The sequence below is a fragment of the Aquarana catesbeiana genome, linkage group LG12, assembly GCF_042186555.1.
Source record: "Aquarana catesbeiana isolate 2022-GZ linkage group LG12, ASM4218655v1, whole genome shotgun sequence".
In the NCBI taxonomy this organism is placed as follows: domain Eukaryota; kingdom Metazoa; phylum Chordata; class Amphibia; order Anura; family Ranidae; genus Aquarana; species Aquarana catesbeiana.
Window position 1 is genome coordinate 133,211,609 of NC_133335.1, and position 19,436 is coordinate 133,231,044.

The window sequence follows — 19,436 nt, forward strand, 5'->3', positions numbered from 1 at the left end:
CTTTATAAGGAATGCAACAAGAACGTAAGGGTGCAATTAGGGTGGCTAAGATAGAACACGAAAGACACATAGCGGAGGAAAGCAAAAAAAAAATCCCAAGAAGTTCTTTAAGTATGTAAACAGTAAATAAGGGAGGACAGGCCATATTGGCCCCATAAAGAATGAGAAAGGTTATCTGGTTACAAAGGATGGGGAGATGGCGAAGGTATTGAATCTATTCTTCTCCTCAGGCTTTATGTGGGAATCAGGGGGCTTCAGTAACCAAAACCGCAGTGTTTATCCTCATGACACATCACAGGAAGCACCTCCATGGTTAACAGACGACAGAATTAAAATTAGACTTGGAAAACTTAACATTAATAAATCACCAGGACCAGAGATGGCTTGCACCAGAGGGTACTTGGGGAACTCAGTCAAGTAATTGCCAGACTGTTGTTCCTAATTTTTACTGGCAGTCTACTGACTGGAATGGTACCAGCTGATTGGAGAAAAGCCAATGTAGCACGAATAATTAAAAAGGGCCCAAAATACATCCCTGGGAATTACAGGCCAGTGAAAAACTGGCTACAAGGGCGAGTTCAGAGGGTGGTGATAAATGGGGAGTACTCGGAATGGTCAGGGGTGGGTAGTGAGGTCCCCCAGGGTTCTGTGCTGGGACCAATCCTATTTAATTTATTCATAAACGACCTGGAGGATGGGCTAAACAGTTCAAACTATGTATTTGCAGATGATATTAAGCTAGGCAGGGCAATAACTTCTCTGCAGGATGTGGAAACCTTGCAAAAAGATCTGAACAAATTGATGGGGTGGGCAACTACATGACAAATGAGGTTTAATGTAGAAAAATCTAAAATAATGCATTTGGGTGGCAAAAATATGAATGCAATCTATACACTGGGGGAATCTAGGATGGAAAAGAACCTGGGGGTCCTAGTAGATGATAGGCTCAGCAATGGCATGCGATGCCAAGCTGCTGCTAACAAAGCAAACAGAATATCAGAGTCTCTACAAGACTCTGGTCCGGCCACACCTAGAGTATGCTGTCCAGTTCTGGGCACCAGTCCTCAGGAAGGATGTACTGGAAATGGAGTGAGTACAAAGAAGGGCTACAAAGCTAACAAAGAGTCTGGGGGATATTAGTTATGAGGAAAGGTTGTGAGCACTGAACTTATTCTCTCTGGAGAAGAGATGCTTGAGAGGGGATATGATTTTAATTTATAAATACCGTACTGGTATGGTGACTCCACAATAGGGATAAAACTTTTTCACGGAAGGGAGTTTAACAAGACGCGTGGCCACTCATTATGATTAGAAGAAAAGAGGTTTAATCTTAAGCTACGTAGAGGGTTCTTTACTATAAGAGTGGCAAGGATGTGGAATTCCCTTCCACAGGTGGTGGTCTCAGCGGGGAGCATCGATAGTTTCAAAAAACTATTAGATAAGCAGCTGAATGACCACAACATACAGGGATATACAATGTAATACTGACATATAATCACGCACATAGGTTGGACTTGATGGACTTATGTCTTTTTTCAACCTCACCTACTATGTAACTACTATGTTATTAGTAGCACACTGCCTCTACTTTTCTGATGATAACAACAATTTTTAAACAGAACACATTTAAAAAAAATAGCATAGTACACTTATTTAAAAATTAATAGAAGACAATAAAAAAGGTCAAAATATATATTTTTTATTCATTTTCAGCCATTTTAACAATTGCAGCAGCATGACATGTAACACATATACAACCAAACAAAAATGGACACAGTGGTCTTTACATAGCAGTTATGTGTATCATCCTTGAAAGGAACAAAATTTTACATACAACACGTTCAAAAAGGGGCACTCTGTCACCCCTGAACACCCACAAAATGGGCACTATTCTTCCTTGGGAAACCCACACAAATGGGCATTATAACACCCCCATCCCACCCCCCACACACGCACACAAATGGGCACTTCTTCCCAAGGACGCCCGCACAAATGGGCACTTCTTCCTACTAAGAACACTGTCACAGACCTAGCCGGGACAGAGGCTGTTGGAGAGGACTGTATGCAAGCCTGTTGCCTTTTGATTATGGGCCCTGGATTTTCAATGGATTCATTCTGTTGGGACACATCCTGTGAGGAGATGCTAATGTCATCAACTTCACTCACCTATCTGATGTCAGCTATAATGTGTTTAATGTAAATAAGTTTAGTCTAGGTTCTAAGGGTATTCAACTCATTGTTGTTTGTTCTAATTAACCCTGTGTTGATGTTTATGGTAATGTGTGTAAATTGAATGAGCTGATCACATTGTCCTCTATACAATGTAGGAGACGGGACGACTCCTATTGGAGCTCATGTTAATTAGGTTAGCTTTGAGTCATCCTGGTGTATAAATGTGTGGGAGATCTCAAATAAAGAGTAGTTCTGATGTACTCCAAGACTGGTGTTGTCTAGTTCTTGGGGTTCCTATAGCCAGATCCATTGGACTCGTGTTCCAGAACTTAGGAAGCGGTATATGACGGAAGCACTCAAGCGGAGTGTGGGACGTTCCGTGACATTGGTGGCAAGCAGCGGAAAAGCTTTCTGAAGTCTGGGACATCCAAACCTCCAACTGGATCCTAGATCAGCATAGCAGACTTCAGTCACCCCAGCGGAGATATGGACCTGGCATCAGAATTCCCGGGGCTGCTGCGGATCATCCTTTCAACATACACCAGGACTGTGTCTGAGGATGAATACCTGGAGCTTAGGCAGCAAATTCGAGTTGAGCTCTGGATTGCAGCCCTCCGTCTCGCTGGTATAAAACAGGGCAAGTGCTTTCCAACCCAAGAGCAACGGGCCAGTGACCAACGGGCATTGCGGATGGCACTCCTGGGAGAGCAGCCCCAGGAGCAATGGGTGACTGAGTTGGACAGGTTGGTCCAGCAGGAGATAGAGCTGGACAATCGTTATCGGGCACGCAGAGGAGGGATATTTAGGGGAGACAACAGAATGCTCTCCGGAGGGATATGACTTTGGCGGCCCTGGATTGCTGTGGGAGAGCCTTACAGATCTTTTTATGTTTGGCGATGAAGGGGAACCTGACCTTGAGGACCTGAGAGACTATAGAGAGTCTATGCTCGGTCTTGCAGGGGTCTCAGAGCTCAAACCTGATCTGGACCATTTGCTAAGGAAGGAACAGCATCTGGAAAGGGCATACAGGAAACTGCTAGAACAAGTTCAGCAGCATGCCAGAGAATCGGCAGTGGAAAATCTGGAGATTGCCGTCCCCAAACCTGAAGTGCTGACAACAGGGCAGAGCTCTGCTAACCTCTGCCCAGAAATGATAGCATCTTCTGGGTTCCATTGACAGGAGATGGTGAACCTCTATCCCCAGACATCAGTTGCAGAGACATGGGATTTGATAGACTTTTCTGCTGAGGAAGAACAACCTGATGAGCCTCCAGCAGAAGAGCTGCTATCAGGGCCAAAGTTCACTGTGTTCTGCCCAGCACCAACAGTGGCTTCAGCCTTCCTTTTTTTTTTTTTTTTTTAAATGATTTTTATTGAGTTTTGCATGTTATACATAGAGTACAGTGTTACACCGTTATGTTATACCATATTACATTAACATAGGTATATCTATTTAGACAATCTAATCTTCAAGATGTTATTAAGGTAATGGTCTCGTGAGGCGTATTAATATCATTATTATAGTTATAGCTGAATAACATGTTATCCATATGCGGATATAATATTGCTGGAAATTTAACGTATAAAGAAATAATAACATAAAGGGAGGGAAGGTAGGAGGGAGGGAGGGAAGGGAGTAGGGAAGGGAGGGGGAAAGGTTGAAGGAAGTTCATCCATGGTCTGATCTCATGTGGACATAGTGGAAGCATCTAGATTTTGAATTTTGAATAGTTCATCTAATATTTGTTAAAGTCAGTTACCTTTAAACCATGTTGTCCAAATTTTCCAATTTTTATCAAACTTTTCTTTTTGGCCATTCTTAATGGCTATCAGAGATTCATAAACATAATGTGTCTGGGTGTTTGTGAGGACTTCGGATACATTTGGAGCTCTGTCTGCCTTCCAATGTTTGGCTATTAGTGTTCTTGCAGCTAGGAGAATATGTGTGATTACAGTTTTGAATTCAGGAGGGAAATTTTCAATACCCACATTTAAAATTGCCAAGCTTGGTTTAGGGCGGGTCAGAATTCCCGTAATGCTAGAAATAAACCGGAAGACAGAGTTCCAAAAGCTAGTTAGGTGCCTACAGGACCAGAACATATGTAATAGGTTACCTATGGAGCCACATTTTCTCCAGCATAGCGGGGAGCCATTGTTTCCAAATTTTGAAATCCTGTAAGGTGTAAGATACCAGCGTAATGCAATTTTCTGGGAAAGTTCCCAGTGGTTGACACATTTTGAAGCTTTGTAGAGTGATCCAAATGCACACTGCCACTGTGAGTTCGCAATGCGTACGTTTAGATCTGTTTCCCATTTCTGGAAAGGTTGAGATTTGATAAAATCTAGTTTACTTTGAAAAATGTTGTAGAACAGAGAGATACCTTTTGGAGGAGTGGGTTTCGAGGTGAGATATTTCCACGCCTCTTTAGGTAGGTATATATGGTATGATTTAATAGAGCGTAGGAGATGAGCTATTTGATTATATTTATATTGATCTGTAGGGCATAGATTATATTGGTCCTGCAGTGTGGTGAAGGGGATAAGGGAGTTATTGGAATATAAATCCGTGATAAATTTTATACCTCTGTTGTGCCATTCTCCCATGTTAAGATTGGGGATGGCTTGAGAGATAATTGCTATGGGTATAGGGATTTCCTGGAGTTGGGGTGGCGTGGTTGGGTTTTTACATAGGTCTCTCCATGCAGATAATGATGCTTGGAGGGTGAGTGGGAGGGTGTGTAGTGGGTGGGGTTTCCACACATCGAAAAGTAGGAAACATTGTAGGTTGTTAGAAGGAATCAGAGTTCTTTCAATTCCGCACCATAGGTTGTCAGATGTTGGGTCAAACCATTCTTTAAGTTGTGTAAGAACTGCAGCACGATAATAGTCCCTAATGTCCACCAGTCCCATCCCTCCCGCTCTTCTATGTTTGACCAGGAGGATTTTAGAGCATCTTGGTCTCTTGGATTGCCAGATGTATCTGGAAAGTAGAGTATTTAAGGCTTTGATATGTGTGTTGTGTATTGGGACAGCTAATGTTCGGAATATGTATAGTATTTGGGGTAAGATTAACATTTTGAATGAGGCAAGACGGCCTGACCAAGTTAGTTCTATTTTGGCTAGTCTGTTTGTTTCTTTGGTGAGTTTAGTAATTAAAGAGGAGTAGTTGGTTTCTGCTAGGTCATTTGGGTTTTTGGTCAATGTAAGACCTAGGTAGGTGATGCTCGTCTTGCTCCATGTATAGGGGAAGGATGTCTGAAGTTCGGATTTTAAGGAGGGGGGTATTCCTAAATCTAGTATAATTGATTTTGTAAAATTGACTTTATAATATGAGATGTTGCTAAACTCATTTAGGGTATTGTGTGCATGGCTTAATGATATTTTGGGTTGAGAGAGGAATAAGATGATGTCATCTGCAAATAGATTTATGTTGTGTGATTTCCCTTGTATGGAGAAGCCTAAGATTTTCGGATGTGTTCTGATTCTTTCTGCAAGGGGTTCGATCAGTAGGTTAAAAATTGAGGGGGAGAGGGGACAGCCCTGTCTAGTCCCGTTTGATATGTTGAAGGTGTCAGATAGTAAATTAGATGTAAAGACTTGTGCACAGGGAGAAGAATACAATGCCCGTATAGCAGATAGGATGGGGCCAGCGAACCCGTATTTTTGCAGGGTTTGGTTCATGTAACCCCAATGTATCCTGTCGAACGCCTTCTCCGCATCCAAAGAGAGGAGCAGAGAAGGCGTCCGACACGACCCGGCATGTTGTATTATGTTGATGACTCTTCTGGTGGCATCGGCCGGTTGTCTTCCTGCCGTGAAGCCAGATTGGTCGGGTTTTATAAGAAGTGGGAGGATTGGAAGCAGTCTGTGGGCCAATATTTTTGCATAAAGCTTAACATCAGTGTTAAGTAATGATATTGGCCTGAAGTTGGCCGGGGAGGTAGGCTCCTTACCAGGCTTTGGGATAGTTACTACATATGCTTTAAGCATTTCTGGGGGAAACGAGGCAGAGGACACCGCAGCAGAGTATACTGTTTGCAGGGTTGGGGCTAGTATGGATTGGAATGCCTTATAATACCCATTAGGGAGGCCATCTGGGCCTGGAGATTTACCCAGGGGGAGTGATCGTATCCCCTTTTGGATCTCAGACTCAGTAATGGGGGCATTAAGGGTCTCAAGTTGTGTATGAGATAGAGAAGGGAGATTGAGTTGCGCTAGAAAAGCCTGAATTTTCTCCTCAGTTGGCTGTGGAGTGTCAGGGTCTGTTTTCAGATTGTATAGCGTAGACTAGTATTCAGCAAAGGAGTTTGCTATGTCTTTGGGATTGTAAATGTTGTGTTTAGTGATGGGGTGTGTCAAGAAAGGAATTTTGGACTTGGTTCTAGCTATCTTGAGCCTCTGGGCTAAGAATTTGCCTGCACGGTTGCCCGATGAGTAATGAGACATTCTAAGGTATTGTATGTGTTTGTCATATCTTTCGATCAATAGGAGTCTGAGATCCAAACGGAGTTGGGATAATTTTTGGGCATTGTGAGGGGTAGGGTTTTGTTTATTTACTGTCTCCAGGTCTTTGATATCATTGATTAGTGAGTTTAGCTTTTGCGTCCTCTGCCTCTTCTCCCTTGCACTTATCTGAAGCATCAACCCTCTAACAAACGCTTTATGGGCGCACCACAATACTGCCGGATCTGACACCGAACCAGTATTGGCTTCAAAAAATTCAGTTAGGTTTTTACTTAAATTCTTAACATGCTGTGGCATTTGAAGAATACGTGTGTTGGCTCTCCATATATATGCCGGGCTTGGAGTGTGCCCCTCCACCACCGTGACCGATACAGGAGCATGGTCAGACCATGTGATATCATGTATGGTGGAGGAGGACACTGCCTGCAATAACATTTTATCAACCATAATCAAATCTATTCTGGAATATGAATTATGTCTAGCAGAATGAAAGGTGTAGTCCTTCTCATTTGCATGTTGGCAGCGCCATACATCGAATATATTTTCCGAGTGTAGCAGAGGCTGAAGTGAAGGAGGAGGACGCTTGGCCTTGGAGGTAGTGTCCAAAGAGTGGTCAGGTGCTATGTTGTGGTCTCCACAGACAATCAGAGATCCCTGTTGAACGGTAGAAATTTTACGGTAGAGTCTCCTCAGGAAACGGAGTTGGTGAGAGTTAGGAGCATATAAGTTAGCGATGGTAAAGGGTTTGTTATTAAGCTTTCCTATGAGTATTATATATCTTCCAGTTGGGTCTACGTGTGTTTCCAAAAGGTGAAAGGCTACAGAGTCTCTAATAGCGATAAGGACCCCTTTTTGTTTCGAAGGAGCTGAGGCTAGAAAAACATGAGGAAATTGCTGGTGTTGAAAATGTGGGGTATTACCAGTGGCAAAGTGTGTCTCTTGAAGGCATAAGACATCTGCTTGGAGCTTTATTGCTTCTTTCCATACAGAAGCTCTCTTGGCCGGGTGGTTGAGACCATTTACATTAAATGAAACTATTTTAAGCGCCATTTAGAGTAGTATGGGGAGTGGTGCGGGTAGTACCTTGGTCTCTTTGGAGTAGTCCATCTTGTTTTGATGAGTCGACGTTGGTTGGGCTGGTTGTTGCTTCTCGGGTCCACTTTGATGAGGATGTCCACTTGGAGCTCAGACCAGTAGAGGGAGAGAGAGATCAGAGTAGGGGAAAAAATAAAAGATAATTGTAAAAAAAACAAGTATTGCAAAATAACTGTGGGGTTGAACTTGCATCTGAGGGCACAGCAAATGCCCATATCTCAAGCAGGGGGGAAACTTTGGTACATGCTCCAGGCCTTAGCAGGAACCTTGATGCGGTGAAGTAGAATTAGGTTTTATATTTGGGTGTGTTTGAGTTGTTTCGTTTGGTACTGCTCTTTCTGGACACTGTTTGCCATTCGTACTGAGTGTCGAGTTTTGCAGGGGGTGAGGGGCCCTCTGAGGGGCGAACGGGTAGTATGTCTAGTGATCGGAGCAATTTGAGTCCCTCCTCCACGTCTGTGATTACCGTAGTGTTACCATCATGGGTGACTGTTAATTTCACGGGGTATCCCCACCGATATGGTATATCGTGGTTGCGGAGAGCTTTGGTCACCGGCAATAAGGCTTTTCGTTTTTGCATGGTGAATTGTGAGAGGTCTGCGAACAGTTGGAGATGTGCAAACCTTTCTGGGGGTTGTTGGTTTTTACGGAACGCAGACATGAGTTGTTCCTTGGTCTGGTAAAAGTGCACTCGCATCAGCACGTCCCTGGGTATGTTGTCAGGGAGGTGTGCTGGCTTTGGGAGTCTGTGAATGCGGTCTATATAGATTTCATTATCTGGGATGTTAGGTAAGAAGGTTTGGATTAGATCCTGTGCATATTGCTGGAGTTGTGGGGGAAGAACATTTTCAGGGATCCCTCTAATCTTAATGTTGTTTCTTCTTGACCTGTCTTCAAGGTCGGCGACCTTTGACCTAAGCCATGTAATCTCATCAGACTGGTCGTTATGGGCGTCAATCAGAGTATTGTGAGATGCTGCAAAATCCCCCATTTTATCCTCTATGTGATCAACTCTTCCCCCTATAGCTCCTAGTTCAGATTTAAAGTTGTGTACACATTGCATCATATCTGTATGCATAGAGCTGCGTAGGGAGACAAGCATATCTTTTAAGGTGGTGTCTGATACAGGCTTACCCGTTGTTGGGAAGGCTGTGAACGGGTCCACCAGCTCCCTTGTGTCCTCCATGGTATCCGGAGTCATGCTGCCTTGCTGAGTGTCCTCCGCCAACCGAGGTTTGGACTTTGCTGGGCTGCGGGACATGGGTGTGGAGGCACCAGGAGAGCTGTGCTTGGAGCCTGCTTGTGAGCCCGGGCTGGAGAGCGCAGACCTCGCGCTGCCTGTGGGGGAAGGAGGATCTCGCATGGCGCCGGCGCCATCTTGGAGAAGGCCGCGGTCTTTCATCTGGAAGAAATCCGGTAATTTCTTCAGCTGATCGTTGTCCTTTTTCCTGCGGGTCATCTTGCGATAGTTGCAGGGCTTTTAGGCTCGTTTTTGAGGTTGAGCAGGGTCGTTGTGTCGTCCCCAAGGCTTCGGTTCCTGAAGCTGGAGCGGAGCTGTGGGTTTAAGCGTCCATTCAGCTGCGCAGTAGCCACGCCCCCCGGCTTCAGCCTTCCTGAGAGAAGAGGTAGTCGGCCTTTCTCCCACAACACTGACAGGGACATGTGATTTTCTGCCAGCAGCATCTATGGAGTTAAAACAAACTTCTCCAACTGAAGATCTGGTAACTGAACAGAGGGTCCAAGACCTCTGTCCCACACTTTTACCAATTCCAGAGACTGGGGATTTAATAGACGTTTCTGTAGAGGAGGAACCACCTGGCAAACCCCCAGCAGAAGTGCTGGCAACCGGACAGAGGGTCCAAGACCTTTGCCCCACACCTGCAGCAATTGTGGAGGCTCAGGCTGAGAAGATGGCAATCACTTCCCAGCAGCAGATACAGGGGGAGAAGGGAGAGGAGGTGTGTGTTGTCCCTCCCCAACAGTTGGCCAGGGTGGAGGAAGTGGGCTTTCCTCCCCAGCAAAGATCCGTGTAACTGGGAGACAGTACCATCGACATGTCGTCCCAGCAGCCAGATGAGGGAATGGAAAAGGAAGCAGCCGGCTCACCTCCCCAATGGCAGCTACACAGTTTGGGAGTGGAGGAAGCCAGCCTCCTGCCCCAACAGTTAGCCGGAGCGGAGGATGCGGAGTCCCCAGCAGAAGTGCTGGCAACAGGGCAGAGTGCTACCAACCTCTGCCCAGCACCGGAAACAACTACAGAGTTCCAGGGAGGCGGGGGAGTCGGCCTCCCTCTCCAACAGTTAGCCGGAGCAGATGGTGTGGGGTTTCCAGCAGAAGGGCTGGCAACAGGGCCGAGGACTGCTGGACTCTGCCCTCAACTAACAGAGGATGGATTTCCTGTGAAGGTGGATGGGACTTCAGTCTCCACCTGTATACCCCAGGGATGCTGGGCAGTGGGCCCCGATCCCCAACAGCATGACAGAGTGAGCCCAGACACCCTGTCTTCTCTCCAGCGGCAGAAAGGATTCCAGGGAGAAGAGCCAGTCCAGGCCTCTCCCCAGCGGCAGATATGTTCTCTGAGAGAGGCAGAGGTTGGCTGGGTGAGTAATACTATGTTTGGAACAATTTGTTTGGGGTACTGTGTGGGTACAGGCAGTAGAGGACTGGAACTATGGACTAACTTCGGAGTCAACCCGTCTGGGGTCTCCTCCTGTGTTAGTCTACTGCCGAAAGGGGAGAAATGTCACAGACCTAGCCGGGACAGAGGCTGTTGGAGAGGACTGTATGCAAGCCTGTTGCCTTTTGATTATGGGCCCTGGATTTTCAATGGATTCATTCTGTTGGGACACATCCTGTGAGGAGATGCTAATGTCATCAACTTCACTCACCTGTCTGATGTCAGCTATAATGTGTTTAATGTAAATAAGTTTAGTCTATGTTCTAAGGGTATTCAACTCATTGTTGTTTGTTCTAATTAACCCTGTGTTGATGTTTATGGTAATGTGTGTAAATTGAATGAGCTGATCACATTGTCCTCTATACAATGTAGGAGACGGGATGACTCCTATTGGAGCTCATGTTAATTAGGTTAGCTTTGAGTCATCCTGGTGTATAAATGTGTGGGAGATCTCAAATAAAGAGTAGTTCTGATGTACTCCAAGACTGGTGTTGTCTAGTTCTTGGGGTTCCTATAGCCAGATCCATTGGACTCGTGTTCCAGAACTTAGGAAGCGGTATATGACGGAAGCACTCAAGCAGAGTGTGGGACGTTCCGTGACAAACACCCATACAAATGGGCACTTATTATTGCTCTTTAGGAAACACCCACACAAATGGTGCACTGTACCACCCAAAGAGACCTGCATACATGTTCCATCCCAAATAGAACCACAAAAATGGGACACTAATCTACCCAAAGAAAAGGGCATAATACTACCCACAGATTCCACCCACAGAAGACCCACAGAAAGGTGCCTACTTCAACCACAGAAGACCCACAGAAAGGGGCCTATTTACACCCAGAGAACACCCACAGAAAGGGGCCTAAATCCACCCACAGAACACCAACAGAAAGGGGCCTTATTCCACCCAAAGAGGACACACAGAAAAGGGCCTAATTCCACCCACAGGAAACCCACAGAAAGAGGCCAAAATCCACCCACAAAACACCCACAGGAAGTGGTACTATTCCACCCACAGAAATGGGTTTAATACTACCCACAGAGAGGACCCATAAAGAGGGGTCTCATTCTACCCACAGAAAGGGGCCTTATTCCACCCACAGAAAGGGGTACTATTCCACCCACAGAAAGGGGTCCAATTAGGGTAGCACTGATACTGAGCATTTGTACTTACTCGTGCAAAGGCTCCGATGCTTGACACAATACCTGGACAATAGGGGATGATCGGTGCAGCGGTGGGGGGAGTTACAAGCACCGATCTCTCTGTATAGATTTTAATAAAGCACTGACAGCTGCTTCTCCCCCCCCCAGTGGGGAACTGTGTCAAACGCTTTTGAAAAATCCAAGTATACCACGTCCACAGCCACCCCTCTGTCCAAGATTTTACTTACCTCTTCATAAAAAGAAATCAGGTTTGTCTGACAACTTCTGTCTTTCATGAATCCATGCTGTCCGTTGCTTAAAATGTTTTTTTTCCAGCAAGAACACGTCTATGTGGTCTTTTATTAAACGCTCCAGTATCTTCCCGACTATAGAAGTTGAACTAACAGGTCTATAGTTACTTGGTAAAAACTTTGATCCCTTTTTAAATATAGGCACCACGTTCGCCCTGCGCCAATCCAGTGGTACTATTCCCGTCATTAATGAGTCCCTAAAAATTAGATACAATGGCTTTGAAACTACAGAGCTCAATTCTTTTAGGATCTGTGGGTGGATGCCATCAGGTCCAGGTGCTTTATCCACCTTTATTCTGTCTAAATAAATATGGACCATATCACTTTTGAGCCATTGTGGATTACCTTAAAGCCGCAAGCAGTTTTAAATGACTTTTATTCCTTTAAAAATGTCATTTTGTGCAGGGACTGTTCTAAGCATGGGAAACACGTGCCACTTTACAGGCATACTATAGACATCCCCCAGGTACAATATTTAAAGAAATATTTTACTTTTATTTTTTCACTTTAAGCATTATTAAAATCACTGTTCCCGAAAAAACGTCAGTTTTTAAAACTTTTTTTTTGCATTTATACATGTCCCTTGGGGCAGGACCCGGGTCCCCAAACCCTTTTTAGGACAATAACTTGCATATTAGCCTTTAAAATTAGCACTTTTGAATTTGAACGTTCGAGTCCCATAGACTTTAATGGGGTTCTAAAGTTTGCGCGAACCTTCGGTACGTTTGCATGTTCTGGTGCGAACCGAACCGGGAGGGGGTTGTTCGGCTCATCCCTACTCCTGGATCAGCTGAGGCAGGTTACCTAATCAGCTGGGTATAAAACACTGCCTCACTCTGAGGGCTTTGTCAGTTCATTGTCTCCTGTTTTCCTACGGTTCCAGTATTCCTGTGTTCCAGTATTCCTGTGTTCCAGTTACAGCGTTCCAAGACTGACTCCGGCTTCTGACCCTGGCTCTGCGTATCGTTTATTCTGACTTCTGGAATCCCTGACTACGGCTTTATTTTGACTATCCTTTGGCAAATTCCTGTCAAGCCCCTGTGCACAGATTCACAGCCCAGGTAGCTGTTATCTCTTTGTTACCGTGGGCTGTGTGTATTTGCAAGGGTGAGCGTACATCTCTGTGCCATGGACTCCAACCTAGGTAAGCCCTTACAATAGTTCAACTCACCATAATGCAGAATCAGTGGGAGTCCTGAGCATGTCACTTGCCACATTGCCTGCCACCAGATGTCATCAAGTGTCCCCAGCAGAGTCCCTCCTTACATCAGGCATTCCCAGGAGTCCCTCCTTACATCTCAGGTATCCCCGGTGGCAGGCCTCCTTACTTCAGGCATTTCCAGCAGAGTCCCTCCTTACATCTCAGATGTAGCTGGTGGCGTGCCTCTTTGCATCAGGTGTCCCCGGTGGAGTGCCTCCTTACATCAGGTGTCCCCATTGGAGCGCCTCCTTACATCAAGCGTCCCCAGCAGAGTGCCTCTTTACATCAGGTGTCCCCAGTGGGGTGCCTCCTTACATCTCAGGTTACCCCAGTGGAGTCCCTCCTTACATCTCAGGTGTCCCCGGAGTCCCTCCTTACATTTCAGGTGTCCCTGGAGTCCCTCCTTACATTTCAGGTGCCCCCAATAGAGTCCCTTGGCTCAGCCTGTCAGGTCAGCTCTGGGTGACATTTGACAAATGCCAGTTGTGAGGAGCCAGCAGGGCATTTCCTCTCCTTCCAGCTGAAATGATAAGCATGGCTGAAATGGAGAGGTTTACTTTTTACCGCCACAAAGGTTCATCTGTAGTGTCAGCACTAGGCTCAGAAAACCAGAGCTCAAGCTGGGTGCTGGTGGGTGAAGGTCGCCATGGTGTGGTAGCTCCGAATCACAGGATTTGATATGTAGCAGAATGAGCTGCTTAGCCTGGCTGAGAGAGAGGAAGAAAGAATGCAGAACACTAACAAATAAACTAGAAATCAGATGGTTCTGCAAAAACACTGACTAAAAATCTTCTGGCCTGCCATACACCCAGCAAGATGGCCGGGCGAAGATAACAAGAAAACAACATCCTGGGGGACTCCCTGGGGGTCAGCACCTTTGGGAAAGTGAAAAGCTGAGTATATGCGGATCGGGGAAAGGAGAGAGGGGATTCACACTTGGCGTAGCGTGGAACGGTCAGCACAGGGGCGCCCTCTGAGACGAGCACAGTGGCCTCTGTGAATAGCGCTGGGAAGAGATACACTGAACACCAGGGGAAGAACCTGCTAGCCCCATAGAGAACTCACGGCAGCAGCAGCCATATTTGCGGAGCCAGAAGCTGCGGTGCCAAAAACAGTCCCGATTCCAGGGACAAAAGCAAAATCCCACAATTTTAATCGGGACAGCCTCAGATTGGGACAAGGGTTCAAAAATCAGGATTGTCCCGAGAAAATCGGGACTGTTGGCAAGTATGAACTGGTAGTCCTAAACTGAAACTATGTAACTTGCTCAGAAGGCGTCAGAGGAGAAGGGTTGTGGTGATGGCTCGTGACATTTTGCGGAGAGAACTCAGCTGGATGACTTCACAGGGGTCTCTAAGGAATTTCCGGCTGACCAGGGAACTGATCCTGATGCTCTAGGCTAGTTCTGGAGACCACCACCCAGAAGAGTTATGCAATCCTGGGCATGACAAAGTTGCTGGCCGTGCTTCATTTCCTCAGGGCCTGCCACATTAATGTTGGCTCCCATGAGGCAGCCATCTTTAAACCTGGGGGACCCATGATCTTCAATTGCCCGTGGACCACATGAGTTATCAGCCTGCCCCTGGCCCAGACTGTGGCTACACAGCAGGTTTGCTCACTGAAATTGTAAGCCAAGAGTGTCAACTTTGTTGACTCTGATGAAAAGGGGGACTCTTGTGATTAACTCCTAATGATTAGAAATGTTATTTAATCACAAAATATATGTATAGCGTATACTACATAAAAATTGCCTTGCATTGTACAGAGGTAATGAATTTAATGTACTACTAAAAAAAAAAAATTCGCCGTGCGCTGCTAATGTTTTCGGGTTTGGCTTGAAGAAAAGGTGGCAACCCTAGAACAGGTCAAAGGTGGATTCTACAGCATTGCATCCAACCTCAATGTTATAGGCAGTATTGATTGCACCCATGTCCCTCTCTTTCCACCCAGCCACACGGAGCATATTTATGCAAGTGCTACCATTCAATGAATATTCAGGTGGTGTGTGACAGCCAGATGTTAATCTGGGATGTGGTGACTGGATTCCCCGGATCAGTCCATGATGCCCATATCCTCTGCCAGTCTCAGCTCTTTTAGAATTTTGAAGAGGGATCATTCTATCATGGATGGCTACTCCGTAAGTAGAGTAAACTCCTCATATATGTTTTCTTACATGCATGTTTATTGTTTACATACCTGTAGATCATTTCAAGTCTCACCTCTGCAACACTCTTACCTGTGACCCCTCAGTAATATGCCCCTCTTTCCAAATCACCCAAACTCAATTTTTTTTTTGATTCCGGATATACGTGCTTGACCTGGTTGTTTACACCTATGACCTATTGCACCTCTCGTGCCCAGCCGCGGTACAATGCAGCCCACTGCAGGACCCGGATTGTCATTGAGTAGGCTTTCGGTGTCCTGAAGAGTAGGTTTCCAGTGCATTTCACTCTCTGGAGGGTTCCTTAAATATGCTCAGGAGAAAGTGGGGGGGTACATGTTCCTGGCTGTTGCGTCCTCCACAACATTGCCCAGCATGCTGGACTGATGTAGGACATTGATATGGAGCTCATGGAGGATGAAGAGGACATCTTCATACCGGAAATGTCGCAGAATCCTTGGGGCAATGCGTGCCGGCAGCAATCGATCGATCACCGTGATCACATGTCTGGTAAAGTGTAATTTTTCTAGACTTCAAATGTACCCTGTGCACCTTTTCATAGGATGAACATGGTTTGTGTATTGTCTTTGGTTTGATGGGGTGTGGTGGGGTTGGTGGGGGGCGGCGGTGTTTTTTTGTTATGACAATGGTCAAAGTACCTGTGTAGTGTGAGTGTGTACCTGTGTTTTGTAAGTACATGAGTGCTGGGAGTGCACATGGGCTGCAGGGGCGTAACTACCACCTATAGCGACCCATGCGGGCGCTATGGGGTCCGCAGCCGAGTGGGGCTCAGAAAGGATAAGAGCACCCAGCCAGGGGAAGAGAGAGGAAAGGAAGAGGCGAGCTGTCCGTGTCAGCAAAGAGCTGAATTGCCCAATGTAAGAGTTTTCATTAGAACTTCCAGTGTTCCCGGGGCTCACATCACATAGCTCCACCTTTTGGCCCGGTGCCTTTGATAGACAGAACGCCGATCCAATGCGGGACATGTGACGTCATCAAAGGCGTCGGGCCAAGAGGTGGGGCTATGTGACAATGAGCCCCGGGAAGACAGGAAATTCAAATGAAAGCTATTACAGCTGGCAATCCCGCTCTCTGCTGATCCGGGTGGCTTGCCTCTTCCTCTGCATAGGTGGGGCTGTATGGGGCACAGGTCACGCTGTATGGGGCACAGGTCACGCTGTATTGGGCACAGGTCATGCTGTATTGGGCACAGGTCACGCTGCATTGGGCACAGGTCACGCTGTATGTGGCACAGGTCACGCTGCATTGGCACTAGGGCAGCTGTGAGGGGGGCTGTTTTCAGGGGGGCCCCATACAACATTTTGCTATGGGGCCCTGCTATTTCTAGTTACGCCCCTGATGGGCTGTATTGAGTATTAGTGACAGGTAGTACCTGTGTATTGTGAGTACCTGAGTGTTTTCTGAGTAGTGTGTGTGGATCGTTAGTACATATGTATTGTGTGTGCATGTGAGTCTGCGAGTGCATGTGGGTCTGCGAGTGCATGTGGGTCTGCGAGTGCACGTTGGTCTGCGAGTGCACGTGGGTCTGCGAGTGCACGTTGGTCTGTTGAGTACTTGTTGAGTACCTGTGTATTGTCTTGATGAGTATTATTGTTAGGAAGCTAGTTAGGTAATTTGGACAGGGTATAATCCCCAATCCTCATTAAATTAGTAGGTACAATGCCTGGCGGGTGTGGAGATGCGACTCAGTGTACATCTTGCAGCATGTATGCATTCCTTGGGAGATGGGAGAACTAGAGCTACTGTTGTACGAGGAGGAGGTTTTGTAGGTAATACAGAGACTTGGTTCGACAGCTCTCATGATTGGCTGGCAACCATTCAAGGGTATTTCCAATATTGCAGGGATATAGAGGGTAAAATAGTGGAAGGGGTATGCCTGTATATCAAAAATAATGTACAAGTGAATGTGAGAGATGACATCACTAAGGGAGCTAGGGAAGAGGTGGAATCCTTATGGGTAGAGCTCCAAAGGGATGAAGCTAAGGGGAAAATAATACTGGGCGTATGCTCTAGGCCCCCTAACCTGAGGGAGGAGGAGGAGACTGATCTCCTATCACAATTTGGATTAGCAGCAAGAATGGGAAGTGTTATCATAATGGGGGATTTTAATTATCCAGACATAGACTGGGCGGAGGGAACCACTCATTCGTCTAAGGCTCGCCAGTTCCTAAATGTCTTGCAGGACAAATTCATGGTTCAGATGGTAGATGCAACAACTAGAAATAAAGCGTTACTGGATCCACTAATTACCAACAATACAGTCCTGATCGCGGATGTGGAAATACAGGGCAATTTAGGAAACAGCGATCACAGGTCAATTGGCTTCAGTATAAATCACACAAATAGGAAACATAAAAGGAATACAAAGACACTGAATTTCAAAAGAGCCAGCTTCCCTAAACTACGAACCTTGCTAGAAGGCATAAACTGGGATCAAATCTTAGGAACAAAGAACACAGAGGAGAGATGGGTTTGTTTTAAGAGCAGATTAAATAATCTCATGCATCTCATTGGGTAATAAATTTAAAAGAGCGAACAAAAGTCCTGGATGGCTTAACTCCAATGTAAAAATGCATAAAAAAGCAAAGGAGAAGGCCTTCAAAAAATACAAGGTTGAGGGATCATTAGCAGCATTGAGACTTTATAAGGAATGCAACAAGAAAGGTAAGGGTGCAATTAGGGTGGCTAAGATAGAACACGAAAGACACATAGCGGAGGAAAGCAAAAAAAAAAATCCCAAGAAGTTCTTTAAGTATGTAAACAGTAAAAAAGGGAGGACAGGCCATATTGGCCCCATAAAGAATGAGAAAGGTTATCTGGTTACAAAGGATGGGGAGATGGTGAAGGTATTGAATCTATTCTTCTCCTCAGGCTTTATGAGGGAATCGGGGGCTTCAGTAACCAAAACCGCAGTGTTTATCCTCATGACACATCACAGGAAGCACCTCCATGGTTAACAGACGACAGAATTAACAGTTTAACAAGACGCGTGGCCACCCATTAAGATTAGAAGAAAAGAGGTTTAATCTTAAACTACGTAGAGGGTTCTTTACTATAAGAGAGGCAAGGATGTGGAATTCCCTTCCAAAGGCGGTGGTCTCAGCGGGGAGCATCGATAGTTTCAAAAAACTATTAGATAAGCACCTGAATGGCCACAACATACAGGGATATACAATGTAATACTGACATATAATCACACACATAGGTTGGACTTGATGGACTTATGTCTTTTTTCAACCTCACCTACTATGTAACTACTATGTTATTAATAGCACACTGCCTCTACTTTTCTGATGATAACAACAATTCTTAAACAGAACACATTTAAAAAAAATAGCATAGTACACTTATTTAAAAATTAATAGAAGACAATAAAAAGGTCAAAATATATATTTTTTATTCATTTTCAGCCATTTTAACAATTGCAGCAGCATGGCGTGTAACACATATACAACCAAACAAAAATGGACACAGTGATCTTTACATAGCAGTTATGTGTATCATCCTTGAAAGGAACAAAATTTTACATACAACACGTTCAAAAAGGGGCACTCCGTTACCCCTGAACACCCACAAAGTGGGCACTATTCTTCCTTGGGAAACCCACACAAATGGGCATTATAACACCCCCATCCCGCCCCCCACACACTCACACAAATGGGCACTTCTTCCCAAGGACACCCGCACAAATGGGCACTTCTTCCTAATAAGAACACCCATACAAATGGGCACTTATTATTGCTCTTTAGGAAACACCCACACAAATGGTGCACTGTACCACCCAAAGAGACCTGCATACATGTTCCTCACAAATAGAACCACAAAAATGGGACACTAATCTACCCAAAGGAAAGGGCATAATACTACCCACAGATTCCACCCACAGAAGACCCACAGAAAGGGGCCTACTTCAACCACAGAAGGCCCACAGAAAGGGGCCTATTTACACCCAGAGAACACCCACAGAAAGGGGCCTAAATCCACCCACAGAACACCAAGAGAAAGGGGCCTTATTCCACCCAAAGAGGACCCACAGAAAAGGGCCTAATTCCACCCACAGGAAACCCACAGGAAACCCTCAGAAAGAGGCCAAAATCCACCCACAAAACACCCACAGGAAGGGGTACTATTCCACCCACAGAAATGGGTTTAATACTACCCACAGAGAGGACCCATAAAGAGGGGTC